The sequence below is a fragment of the Pongo pygmaeus genome, chromosome 12 (assembly GCF_028885625.2).
Source record: "Pongo pygmaeus isolate AG05252 chromosome 12, NHGRI_mPonPyg2-v2.0_pri, whole genome shotgun sequence".
Classification (NCBI taxonomy): Eukaryota; Metazoa; Chordata; class Mammalia; order Primates; family Hominidae; genus Pongo; species Pongo pygmaeus.
Window position 1 is genome coordinate 59,461,364 of NC_072385.2, and position 14,718 is coordinate 59,476,081.

The following is a 14,718-nucleotide window of genomic DNA, read 5'->3' on the forward strand; positions in this document are numbered from 1 at the left end:
AAAAAGAAAAAGTATGTTTTAAACCAAAGTATTATATAAAAATGGTGGTAATTAAAACAATGAAATACACAGAATCAGACAAATAAGTCAATGGAAGTGAAAAGAGGCCTTAAAACACCCATGACTGTAAGAGTATTTATGAAATGCTTAAGGTAGAATTCATACACTACAAGGGAAACTACAAATACCCAATAAATAGATTGGGGATAACAGGCTTTCTATTTAGGAAAAGTTCAATCCCTATCTTATATCACATGCAAAAATAAATCTCACCTTAGAAGTCTGAACATCTAAAATAAAACTTAAGTAAAAACAAGCCAAAATACTGATGAATTCTGGTTGTATAAAAATCAAATTTTTATGATAGACACAATGAAAGACAAATAGGCCAAAATTTTTTTCAAAACGTAACAGAAGTTAGTATCAAAACCCTCATAACGATGAAAGCTATACTATGTTTTCTCACTTAAGATGACAGAAGAAGGCCGGGCACAGTGGCTCACACCTGTAATCCCAGCACTCTGGGAGGCCAAGGCAGGCTGATCACTTGAGGGCGCGAGTTCGAAAACAGCCTGACCAACATGGAGAAGCCCCGTCTCTACTAAAAATACAAAATTAGTTGGGCACAGTGGCACATGCCTGTAATCCCAGCTACTCGGGAGGCTGAGGCAGGAGAATTGCTTGAATCCGGGAGGCGGAGGTTGCAGTGAGCCGAGATTGTCCTATTGCACTCCAGCCTGGGCGACAAGAGCGAAACTCTGTCTCAAAAAAAAAAAAAAAAAGAGACAGAAGAGGTTTCATCTCATCCCAGTTAAAAAGGCTGTTAAGTAAAAGACAAAAAATAAATGCTGGTGAGGATGCGGAGAAAGGGGAACTCTTACAGACTGTTGGTGGGAATGTAAATTAGTACAGCCATTATGGAAAACAGCATGGAGGTTTCTCAAAAAAACTAAAACTAGAACTACCCGTATGATCCAGCAATCTCACTTCTGGGTATATGTCCAAAAGAATTGAAATAGGTGTGTCAAAGAGATGTCTGTACTCCCATGTTTACTGCAGCAGTATTGACAATGTCCAAGATATGGAATTGACCGAAGTATCAGTCAATGGATAAAGAACACATGGTATGTGCACATAATGGAATACTAGTTCGCAATTAAAAAAAAACCAACAAAATACTGCCATTTGTGGCAACATGGATGAGCTTGGAGGATATGTTAAGTGAAATAAGCCAGGGACAGAAAGATAAATACCACATGTTCTCACTCAAATGTGGAAGCTAAAAAAAGTTGATCTCATAGAAGCAGAGAGAAGAACAGTGGTTATCAGAGGCTGGGGAGGGTAGGGGTGCAGGGGAAATACCCAAAAGTTGGTTATCACATTAAACAGTACAGCCAGATAGAACGACTAAGTTCCGGTGTTCTATAGCACTATAGGGCAACTATAATTCACAATTTATTGTTTGGTTGTATGTGTGTGGAGTGGAGTGCAGCGGTGTGAACATAGCTCACTACAGCCTCAAACTCCTAAGCTCAAGCAATCCTCCCACGTCAGCCTCCCAAGTAGCTGGGACTACAGGCATACAATGTCGTGCGGGGCTAATTTTAAATTTTTTGCTACAGAGAGGGGTCTCGCTTTGTTGCATAGGCTGGTCTTGAACTTCCGGCCTCAAGCAATTCTGCTGCCTCAGCTTCCCAAGTAGCTGAGATTATAGGAATGTGCCACTGTGCTTGGTTTATTGTATATTTTCAAATAGCTAGAAGAGTAAATTTTGAATGTTTTCAACACACACACAAAATAATATTAATAAATGTTTGAGGTGATGGATATTCTCATTACCCTGATTTAATGATTGTACATTATATACATGCATTGAAACATCATACTGAAACATCATACTGTACCCCACAAATATGTATAATTATGTGTCAATTAAGTAGTAAAAGCAAAAAAAAAAAAAAAGACAGGAGAACCTATACATTTTTATTGGGTTTGTGGGTTTTGTTTTTTTGTTTGTTTGTTTTTGAGACAGTCTCACTCTGTTCTCCAGGCAGGAGTGCAGTGGCACCATCTTGGGTCACTGCAACCTCTGCCTCCCAGGCTCAAGCGATTCTCCTGCCTCAGCCTCCCAAATAGCTGGAACTACAGGCATGCACCACCACGCCTGGCTAATTTTTGTATTTTTAGTAGAGACAAAGTTTCACCATGTTGGCCAGGCTGGTCTGGAACTCCTGACCTCAAGTGATCCTCCTGCCTCAGCTTCCCAAAGTGCTAGGATTACAGGTGTGAGAGCCACTGTGCCTGGCCTACATTTTTGGATAATGTTTATCATAATGCATGTAAGAATCATGTCACTCTTTTTTCTTTATCCCTACCTAACAGCACAGTGCCTGGCATACATGAGTAAGTAACAGTCCATTGAATTTTTTTTTTTTTTTTTTTTTTTTTAAGAGACAGGGTCTTGCTCTGTAGCCCAGGCTGGAGTTCAGTGGCCTGATCATAGCACACTACAGTGTCCAACTCCTGGGCTCAAGCAAGTTCATTTTTTGTACAGATGGGGTCTCACTATGTTGCCCCCACTGATCTTGAACTCTTGGCCTCAAGCAATTCTCCTGCCTTGGCCTGCCAAAGCACTGGGACTATAAGCATGAGCCACCATGCCCAGCCTGAATTTTTTTTTTTAAAGAAATTAATATTGATAATATATCTTAATATACTGATAATATATTAAGAACTTTTGTGGATCAATAAAAAGACAATCTAAGAGTAATATGGATGTAATAGGTAATGGTCATAGGTAATACACAGAATAAATGCAAAATGGCTAACGTTTTAAAACATTCTCAACTTTACTAACAGAAGATATTAAAATGAGATATTTTACCTAGCCAAATGGCAAAAATTAAGGACTGATAATTCCTCACTCAGTGTTGGTGGGAAGGTAAATTTGATAGATATTATCAAATTACCTTTGGGGAGAGTAACTTGGTAATGTCAATTAAAATTTCATTTGTATGATTTTGTTCTATACAAACACTTACGTAACCAAAAAAATCTATATACAAATATATTGATAACCTCAACAATTATAATTGCAAAAAAATTAGAACTGTAAATGTCCATCAATAAAAAATTAAATTATAATACAGCCATAAAATGAAATATTCAATAGTCATGTAAAAGGCAAAGACAGATGTACTGACATGGAAAGGTGTCTTCAACCTATTTATGAGCAAATAAAAGACTACTCAAAAATAAGTAGGGTACAAACACATTACTGCAGGAAGGCAGTAAGTTCATGTACTCATTTTTAAGTCTGGAAAGATATATATAAATTGTTAATAGTGATTATACTGGGATGGAGAAGAAATAGGGATTCTCAGTTTCTAATTACATACTTTTATATTGATTTATTTAAATGGGCATATATTATTCTCATTTAAAATTCAAAACTTTCTGCATTCTGGAAAAAAACAATCCGCCACCACTGGTTTCTAGGTTGAACTCAAAAGTCCATCCTTTCTTCCTCTCCCTGCCCATCCCCTTCTCCTGACCATCATGGCTCTCTAAGGAGTTAGGACAAAGGGTAAGAATATCTTCCCCCAAGGCACTGCACCTTCTCCCTTGGGTGCGACGCTTGGGCCAAGTCATTCCTCTGATGGCTTGAACAGGTTCAGACTGGGACACAGAGGGCTGTCCCTACTGCACTAGGCCCTGCTGGACCCAGAGAGGGGAGACTGTGCCTTCACCACATGATCACTGTTACCCTATACTCTGCACTCTAAGGGAGAAATCCAGAAATGGGTTTTCAGTGGAGCCCAGGAGGTGGTGTCTAAGAGATGTCCACCATATTTTTCCTGGCACTGTGGATCCCTCTCTTCTGTTCTCTCCATCCTGGGACACTCTTCATGGACTGAAGGATCCCAATTGGACCATATTTTCTAGAGGCTCATGAAAGACGCAGGGAGCAAGCCTTTAGCCTGCAGCCTAGACCAGCTCAGCAAGGCCATCAACTCTGGGTCAAAGTCTCAGTTTTTTTTCTCTCACTGCCCCTGGCACATAGCTTCATTTCTTCTGGTGCTAATGTACCAGGCTTTTCTAAATACTACCAAAACTGCCATTTTGGCCTAGGATATGCTCTCATCCTAGGCAATAAATTCAAACTGATTTTGCTTAGGGTAAAAAAAAAGGAAAAAAAAAATGCCACAGGTCCTGGCGGCTAAGCTGGTAAAGCTATTACTAGGGTCCCTACTTGGGGGTTTAGAGACAGAGCCCAAGGGAGTCACCAAGTGCTGCACTGCCTAGCTGTGCCACCAAGCCATGCACAGGGACTCTCCTCAGGGCCCTTACTGGGAGGAAGGGTGGTCAAGCTAAATCGGGGCTCGGAATTCTCATGCTGGGTACACCATCGAAACCTCTCCAAGAACTCCAGACATAAAATATCAAAACCAAGAGAATTAGGCCACAGTGGAACTTAGTGAAAGTCATATTTTTAAATGTATTTGTTATCAGAGAAGAAAAAAATAGAAAAAATGTGCTAAGGATCCAACTGAGAATCCAGAAAAAGGACATACCAAATAAAGCTAAGGAAAAGATGACAATTTATATAAGACTACAGTAGAAATTAATACTTTAGAAAACAGCACAACTGACAGATCTGTGTGCTTTTAAATTACATAAAACTCCAGCAAAGCTACGGAAGAAAAAGAAAAAATATACAATATTAGAAATGAAGAAAGTTAAAAAAAAAATCACAGCTACTGAGGGAACTGAAAAGCAGTAACTGTAGACATATTATGTTAATAAATTTGAAAAGGATCACTTCAATGGAAAATACAAAGTAAACATTTGATAACATTAGTTATGGGGAGTAGAGGGGATATCAGAAAGCTGCAAAGACCCATCCCTCATAAAAGAATGGAATTATTATTACTATTTTTTTTTGAGATGGAGTCTCGCTCTGTCTCCCAGGCTGGAGTGCAGTGGTGCGATCTCGGCTTACTGCAAGCTCCGCCTCCTGAGTTCACGCCATTCTCCTGCCTCAGCCTCCCAAGTAACTGAGAATACAGGCACCCGCCACCACGCCCGGCTAATTTTTTTTGTATTTTCAGTAGAGATGGGGTTTCACTGTGTTAGCCAGGATGGTCTCGATCTCCTGACCTCGTGATCCACCCACCTCGGCCTCCCAAAGTGCTGGGATTACAGGCGTGAGAGCCACTGTGCCCAGCCCCAATAAAAAGAATTGAATTATTATTTAAGCAGTACTATTTAAATTATACCAAAGAATAAAGAAAAAAAGCCTTCACAGTCCATTATACGAAGTTACTATTATTCTAATACTAATATCTGACAACAAAAACACAAAAGGAAAATTATAGGTCAATCTGATTCATAAATATAGATGCAAAACTCCTATGTTAATAAATCAAATCAAACAGCATGTTAAAAAAGTACCCCATCAGGCCAGGCGCAGTGGCTCATGCCTGTAATCCCAGCACTTTGGGAGGCCGAGGTGGGCGGATCACGAGGTCAGGAGATCGAGACCATCCTGGCCAACATGGTGAAACCCCATCTCTACTAAAAATACAAAAAATTAGCTGGGCATGATGGCGCGTGCCTGTAATCCCAGCTACTTGGGAGGCTGAGGTGGGAGAATCCCTTGAACCAGGGAGTCAGAGGTTGTAGTGAGCCGAGATCATGCCATTGCGCTCCAGCCTGGCAATAGAGCAAGACTCTGTCTCTAAAAAAAAAAAAAAAAATACCTATTACCAAGTATAGTATATTCAAAGAATGCAAAGACAATTCAATAGGAGAAATATCATTTGATCTTCAAAACATGCTAAACAGACATGACAAAAGCAAACACCCACTACTAACTGGAAAAAAAAAACTTCTTAATAAAATGTAATGAAACCATTTCTTCAACATAATATAGAAGAATTCAAACCAACAACCAGAAGACCTCAAACAATCAGCAATACCCACGCTTAAATGTAAAACACTAGAGTCATTCACATTAAAGTAGAAAGGAAAAAATACTAAGGAAAAAGATGTCCTCTACTCAGTACATATTTGGTAAATGAATTCAACATGCAAAGATGGTCCTAGGAGGGAGGCAGCAGTCTACAGACAGAAGCATCAGCTCTAAAGTCAGATATCCTTGGCTTGGATTCCAGCTTCATCCCTTGTGAAACATCAACCTCTGGTCAAGCTCCTGGCCTGAATCTCAGTTTCCATTCTGAAAGGTGGGGCTACTACCACCTGCCTCAGAGCTGTCCTGAAAACTAAGAGAGAACTATGAAAACTTTACCCCTGTGTGCCTGCCCCACACATGGTAAATGCTCAGTAAACGACTGCTAGTTATTACATAGGGGAAAGTGTGCTACAATGCAGCATGACTCCATTTCTACAAACAACACTAAACAGATATGAAATATGCATAGAATAAAGTCTGCAGGGATACCCCGGTTAACAATGACTAATGGGGCCCGAGGAGGTGGCTCATGCCTGTAATTCTAACACTTTGGGAGGCCAAGGAGGGGTGGGATCCCTGGAGCTCAGGAGTTTGAGACCAGCCTGGGCAACATGGTAAAACCCTGTCTCTACAAAAAATACAAAAATTAGCTGGGCCTGGTGGCATGCGCCTGTAGTCCTAGCTACTCAGGAGGCTAAGGCAGGAGGATGGCTTGAGCCTGGGAAGTGGAGGCTGCAGTGAGCTGAGATCAAGCCACCATACTCCAACCTGGGCGGCAGGGCCAGACCCAGTCTCACAAAAAACAAACAAACAAAATATGACTAACTGGACTGTGAAATTATCGACAAATTCCTCTCTTTTGCTCCCTTTCTATGTTTTTTTTCCTTTTGGTAGAGATGAGGGTCTCGCTATGTTGCCCAGGCTGATCTCAAACTCCTGACCTCAAGTGATCCTCCCACTTTGGCCTCCCAAAGTGCTGGGATCATGGCATGAGCCACCACACCCAGCCCTATTTCTATTTTCGAATTTTTCCAAAGAATATGTATTACTTACATAATCAAAAAACAGAATACAAGGCAAAAAAAAAAAGGATATGGATTTTTGGATTCACCGAAGATAGGGAACTGGGACACCTAAGGCCCAGGTAGAAAAGAAACTAAAGGTGATAAGGGAGAGAGTGACACCAGGGAGGGGCTGGAAGGGTGCCCCTACCCCGTGCCCTATCACAGGGGGAACGCACTCAGTTTCAGGAGCACCCACATAGGTGTGAAAAGTATTTAAAGGTATTCCAGTGGAGGCCAAGCTGAAGCCCTCCAGGCCCAAAGCCAGCAAGTACTACTGTACTACGGCCTGGCCTGACCTTTGTCCAAATGCCGTAGAAATTCTAGGCAATGGGAACGGGGTGAGGGTACTTATTTCTTGATCCAGGTGCTGATTACACAGGCATTTAATCTGAAAATTCACCAAACTGTACACAGCATATGCCTTTCTGTGTGTATACTATACTTCAATTTTTAAAGTGGTTTTTTTTTTTTTTTTTTTTTTGAAACGGAGTCTCTCTCTGTCGCCCAGGCTGGAGTGCAGTGGCACGATCTTGGCCCACTGCAACCTCTGCCTCCCGGGTTCAAGCGATTCTCCTGCCTCAGTCTCCTGAGTAGCTGGGATTATGGGCACCCACCACCACGCCCAGCTAATTTTTAGTAGAGACGGGGTTTCTCCATGTTGGCCAGGCTGCTTTTCAACTCCTGACCTCATGATCTGGCCACCTCACCCTCCCAAAGTGCTGGGATTACAGGCATGAGCCACTGCACCCGGCCTTAAAAGTTTTTAAAAATTAAAAACTGAGGAGAAAATTCAGTTTCTATCATTTGCTATAGTTTCCCGCTTAAGTTCTGGTTTTAATAACTATGAACTCATGGAACAGTCTCATGGAACAGAACACTGAATCCAGTGTTTTGTCTGACATGTCTGTCTTCACTTTTGCAAACTCTGTATCGATCATTAAAATTATCAGTGAATGAGAAAAAATTTCTGGGGCAACCCAGGGACATGGGAGAGGCAGGGAGACCCAAACTGGATATGGCAGCTGCTTTCAACTCTGACTGCATATTCAAATTACCTGGGGAGCTTTGAAAAATGCTGGGGCCCAGGTTCCACTCGAGACCAATAACAGCAGACTCTCGGGGGCTGGGGCCAGGCATTGATAGTTTCTTTTCTGAAATCTCCTCAGATGATTCTAATATGCAGTTGGTGCTGAGAACCACCAAACTCGTTGAACCAGAGGGACCGGTCCCTGGAAACACTCTTGGCAAGTTGAAGCATGGTCCCTGCCTGTCCCGGTGGTGGCTGTGGGGGTGGGAGCATTTAGGTGAGGTGAGCTTAGGGATGAAGTGCTCTGGCACCCACCCAGGTCCTCCTCCACATCCGGCTTCCCCCAGACCTCGGGAAAAGACCCAGCAGGGAGCAACGCCCCCCACATGGAGGCGGCAGCATCTGGAAGGTGACGGGGAGGAGCTTCCCAGGCTTCCCGGGTTGGACACGGAGCCCCGGCTTCTGGCTCCTAGCCAGGGTGTTTAGACTGCTTTGGCCCACTTGCCAGTACAGCCCTAAGACACACGCCGCTCCAACCACACAACCCCAGAGCTCAGCCCTAACTACTACCCAGGGTCCAAATGACGCCTCTGGGAACCCACAGCTGGAAAACAGGAAACCAAGGAGAAATAACAGTGGGAGGAAAGGCCACAGGGCAGAGGTCCCCATACAGCTCAACCATCAGGTAGCACCTGGCTCAGGGACAAGTGGCACGGCTAGTGAAGAGGGGGATGCCACACGGCCCACCTGCCCAGAGCTTCCAGCCCTCATACCTGAGGCCCCTATGCCACCCTTGTCTTGAGCCCATTCTACCTAACTGTGCAGCAGGAGCCCATGGGTTTGATTCTAGCAGACAGCTGTCCTGGCTGGGCAGCCCCCTGGCATCTTACACGTTCCCTGGATGACTGACATAGAGCCCTGGGCCCATGCTTCACAAAGCATGTCCTTAGAGGCCCTCTCTGCTCAGTCTAGGTCTTAGAGCTGAGATCAAAGCACAAGGGGCAGGACTAGGGATGGACGGAAGCCATGAAGAGTGTCCTAGGATGGAGAGGACAGCAGCAGAGAGATCCACAGTGCTAGGAAAAATATGGTGGACATCTCTTGGACACCACCTCCAGGGCTCCCCTGAAAACCCATTTCTGTATTCCTCCCCTAGAACTAGGGTGTAAGGCAACAATGATCCATGTGGTGAAGGCACCGTCTCCTCTCTCTGGGTCCAGCAGGGCCTGATGCAGTAGGGACAGCCCTCTGTACCCCAGCCTGAGCCTATTCAAGCCATCAGAGGAATGACTTGGCCAAAGGGTCACACTCAAGGGAGAACATGCAGCAGAGAAAGTTGCTCTATGGATCCAGGCAGGGTTCTCAGCTCAGAATCCCTTTCCAGGGCCTCTCTCTGCCTCCTACAGGAGTTACCAGCCTCCCTTGGCTCTTCACCATCTGCAGAGTGGCCAGCAGGGTCAGAGATGGAACCTCCCCGAGGTACAGGAAGGTGGACTGGCAGGAAATGGCTCCTTCTGTAAATTCCATCTGCTTAGCAGGGCTAGGAACCAAGGCCTGCAGGCTAGAAAAACAGACTCCTGGGGACAAGGATTTTGAGAGAGACGGTGGAAGCTGCAGAGGAGGCAAAGGAGGAAAACTCAGTTGGCAGGGCTCACAGCTCAGGAGCTCAGTGTCAGGGACAAGTTGCAAACCCTTTCAATGCCTTTGTTTCCTCTGCAAAGCCCATGAGGTTAGGATTACATGGGGGAAAAAATGCCTGGAGGCGGGGTTGAGAAATCCAATTACTTAAGCACCAAGGGCGTAAGAGTTCCAGGCCTCGGAGGTAACCAGGATTTCTTTAGACCCTAATCTTCCTATCCTTGGAATGTTTGCCTCTTAAGGAATATTTCTGTGGCAAGATACTGTTACCTCCCCCCTACCCCTCCCTTCCTACTCTCCTCTAGCTAAGGCAGCCAGAATAGAAGAAAGTTAGTCATTTTTACTTTTTGTCTACTCTTTAGCATCTCAAAAAAGCCACAGATCCTCAGCAAGAGAAAGTAGGGGGAAGATGGTCAAGCTCATACTGTCAGAAATATTAAAATGTCTGTGTTTATAGAAATCAGGGTAGAACTTGCAATCAACCCCCAGGGGAAAAAGGGTATACCTCTAGGTTATTAAGAGCCACCGCATGGAATAAGCTCAAAATTCAAGGTGCCCTGCCTGTGGCAATGGAGCTTTAGTCTCTTGCAGGGTCCAAGTCCACACCAGCATCTACAGGAGACTTGGCCTCCTCCCCAACTGTTCTCTTCCTCCAAGGCATGCAATTCACACACACACAGTCCAGGGGCTCCAAGGGCTCTGATGGGCCTCCATCAGACTCCCAGACTTGCAGAAGTGAAAGAGCAGGCAGGAGGCATCCTTATCTACAGAAGCTGAGATGCAAGTAAATCTTTTGGGGCACTCAGAGAACTTCTGGGACAAAAAGATCTCTACTCTTTCAAGCGGAGGCTTTGTCCCCAAGATGGAGGGTATAAAAGAGTGGAAAAGTCATGTCCAGAAGGGGTGGGGAGGCATCAAAACAGAGACCCTATGCTGTCCCAGATAAAAGTTCAAAAGCAGTGCTATTCAGGATATGGCCCATAAACTGCTTAACACCAATCCACCACAACATAAATACAGGAACCAAGAGGAAGCCTTTAGGAACCTTTATAGCAATTTAAAGCTACCATGACATCCAAGGGCATGATCACTTGGCTCGCCTCACTGAATGGCTCACAGACCACTTTGGATGGTGCTGAGCCACACGTGCAGCAGCTGCAAACTTGCTGTACAAAGTAAGTGGGACCATGTTTTAGTTTTGCAATCTTTTGGGAACACAAAAAAAAAAAAACAAAAAAAACAAAAAACTGGTCCTTCCCCAGATTTAGTCTGAGAAAAACTTAACTTTGGAAGGCAACCCCCTCACTTTACCCAGAAAGCTGAAGTCCAAAGACAGTAAGTGACCTCCCCATGGCTAATGACAGAACCCAAGAGTAGGAGTAGAGTAGAAAACAGAGTGGAAGGAAACTAACAACTGCACTTCTCACCCTCCCCCTCTCAGTCAGTGGGTCTCACTGAAGCCCCCTGAAGCAGTAAGGGCTGCGGGACCCACACTCAAAATGAGTCTAAGGCAATTTCAGGTTCATGGTAGATTGCTCAGGCACAGTATTTCCATCCAGCTTTCAGAATCTCAAATCCGAAACATCTAATGCCAACATGTACCTTTCAAAACTAAGCTCCCTTCTCAGCTAGTCCATTTCTGACCCCACTGCCCTCCTCTGTCATTGCTAGATCCCGGAAACAATGACTTATTGAAAACAAACTTGGCATGTTGAGTCTTCCTTCGAAGTCCCTTGAGGTTCTCTGAGCCAGAGAGAAAGCAAATATAAAGTGCTGGGTGCATCTGGGGTGAGGATTCTGTCTGCCATGTGCAAGTTCACAGCCCCAAACACAACGCTGAAGTCAAACACATTCAATATACAAAACACAAAAGCTTCCAGTGCTGGCTTTCCCACCCAAGAGTTATAATTTCAGGTAATAGTTTAGTCAATGTCTCTTACTTCCAATGGTTTTGGGAGAACCAAATAATAATGATTTCTCTTATTTTTCAGGACCTAATGCTGTACCTAGAACATGATAAATGCTTGGTGGATGCTGAAAGACAAAGAGAAGAAGAAAAGGGGAGAAAATAAATAGAGATGGGGGTAATAGTCCTAGAGAATACAATAATCTACAGATTTTAACCCTCCAAGTTTTCCCTGCCTTCTATTTGCCTAAAGGCTTCCTAATCTAGCTCCTTCTCCGAAGCTGCAGAGATGCTGAGAACAAGGGGGAGTCCTCAGCTAACTGCCAGATGCCCGGGTGTGAGAGGAAATGAGGCCGAAAGCCCAAGAGGTCAAGGGTAGGAAAGAGGACTTAAGAGGATTGTGAGACCCAAAAGCTGAGCCAAATCATAGCCCCTCCCATACTCCCTGCCCCCACCCCCATCCAGCCAAACCATTTGCTGCAGCCTCCGGGGTATGGGAGGGGACTTGGCAAGACCACAAAGCCCATTTCTAGCAGAAATCTCCATCTGCAGCTGGAGGGAGCCCAGTGCCCAGGCCCCTCCTCACCAGGCCCAGCAAAAGGGCTGTAATTGTCCCCACGGTGGTCCCTGAGGGCAGCTCCAGGGCCCCTGCACCACTGTGGACAGGAGGGCTCTCCCTTCAGCTCACTCATGTGTATATCTTGCAAGGCTCTCTCCCTCTCCCATGACATTCAAAAAGGGTGAAGGTCACCAAGGAGATGGAGCTGAGCTCTGGGACTCTAACTCCAGTTCTTATCATGGATGGGGAAAGCCCCCTCTTTCTCTCCATCCTCAAACTCAACTCTGAAAATCTCTTGCTTAGTTCCTTTACTTCTCTAGCTTGACATGCTCACCTGCTTCCATATCTTCCCAAGCTGGCTGCTGCTTATAAACATACCCGAGAGAGAAGTGGCTGGAAGTAGGAAGGGCAGGCAAGAAACAACTAGTGGGAAGGACCCAGAGTGTATAGAAAGTCGAAGATCACAGGTCCTTGAGAACAGGGCATTTTTTTTTTGCAGTGGTCAAAAGGAGAGACAGAAGGCAGAGATCCTGGGCACAATCCCAAAATAGTTTCCAGACATCCTCAGCCAGTCAAGGGTTCCCATGGGGCAGAGTGTGGGAGCCGTGTGGGAGCCTTGAAAGCAGGGCGGCCCGGTGTTCTCTGCACTGGGCACTCACTCCTCTCCAGGCTGCCAACGAGGAGGTGGTAGCAACAGTGTCTGCTATAGCATGTTCCTTGAGATATCACGGGTAGACATGTAATGCACCAAACAATAAAATGTCAACTTGCGTTTATCAAGCTCAACTCTGTGCCTATGCTAGGCACCATGTGGACTCATACATACATCATAGGTATTCTTGAAACCCTGGCAAGACTTAGCACACCGTATATGTGTCTATTCCCACTGGCTACTAGATACCATTCTCCCATGGGGCTTCCTCAGCCAGCACCCATCTCGTGACACCCACTTTGTCCTGTGTCCCAGAGTCTTGGTCTGATCTCATACCAGACCAAGATGAGCTCACACATCAGACATATCCTTCTTACACCACGACCTGAAAATGGGAGGGCCTCTGGCAAAACTGCCTCACCCTGGGTATGTGGGACACTGCAGCCAACTGGCCACCCAAGGAAACTCTATGTGTGGAGGTGCCACCAGGGACAGAAGACTCAGACCTGAGTGTTTGCTGGCAGTGCCTGAGCTGCATATGATTCTCAGACAACTGAACAATAAACAAGCATAGATACAACCTCAGAGTTTAAAAACTCAGCCAGCTCAGGCCCTACTCTGAGAAGGTGGAAGGAGGAAGACTTGTTAGGAAGGCTTCCTCTGGATTTTCAAGTAGCCCCTGCCACACGTCCACAACACTAAGGCTGGGGTATTAGGCTGGGAGCTTCCAGCAGGACTGCGGAAAACCAGCCTCCATCTGGGGCCAGCAGGCAGGGAGACACGGAGAACACACTTGGAAAGAGCTGAAGAGAAGCGGGTCTGCCAGGGACAGCCATCACTACAGCGGAAGGGGGTGCTTTCGGGAGTAAACAAACCTGCCAGCCCGTCCTTTCTCCCAGCAGAGAGGGAAGCTCTAGGCTGACAAGGCTGGAGATACAGAGAAGAGAGGGGCCTGCCCCCTCCCTGAGTCCATCTGTCCTCATCCCGTTGGCCTGCTTTCCCCAGGCTGGGAGACAGAGCAGGTCTACTCTACGATCTCTGTGCCCACACCCCTCCAACAGCACATGAGGTGATTACAACTCCTCCAGCCAGCAGCGGGAGGCGAGGGGAGGAAGCAGAGGTGGAACCTGGCGGTTCTGCTCCGGAGAAGGGTGTAGAAAAGAGTGTGTAGTGAGAGCCAACTTGAGGTGAGCTCAGCTCTCTCCTCCCCACCCACAGTATCGCCCGTATCAACTGCCCTCTGTCACCTCCCGGCCTCCCACTGCCTCATCCCAGGTGATCATCCACTACTCCCAGTCTCACTAAAGCATACTCGCTAGACGGGGGAGCCGATGCCCCCCGGCTCTTCTCCTTCCCAGGAGCTGCTCCAGAAGCAAAATTCACACCCTTCCCCAAGCACTTACTTGCCTCAAGTTCCTTGGGACTAAGCCAGGGAACTATCCAGGCCTCCTGATACACCCTGCAGCCTCGCCTAGAAGTCCCTATCCCCCACGTGGGAAGCAGAGCCCCTCCCTACCAGCATCCCTATCCAGTCAGTGAGGTGGCAGGATGCCACTTCCAGCACCTCCATGGAGCTTCCCACAGCTTTCCCAGGGGGCGGGAAGAGAATTTCCAGGGAGGAATCTAAGGGCATCTGGGGACACTCGCAGCTCACCCACCTGCTACCCAAGCAACCAAGATCCCCAGCTCCCTGAAGACTCCAGCGGCTGAGGGGGCAGGTGGGCTGAGGCAGGGGCAGGAATGCGCTTCCTCTCCGCTAGGAAGAGTCCCATGAGCCCTGACCCTGCCCACCTGCCCCATGCTCCCTTCCAGCCTCTCTGCTCTTGGACTTGAGAGGCAGCCACACAGAGCCACCTCCCAATCTGTTTTCTCCGCCCTGGGCCAGCAGAGGATACTGC

At 46.1% G+C, this 14,718-nt stretch overlaps 1 protein-coding gene across 7 annotated transcripts in view; it reads right to left on the bottom strand.

The window, feature by feature from the left end:
* Positions 1-14,718, bottom strand: part of TET3 (tet methylcytosine dioxygenase 3) — a 121,247-nt gene that overhangs the window by 87,651 nt on the left and 18,878 nt on the right. The window lies entirely within an intron of this gene.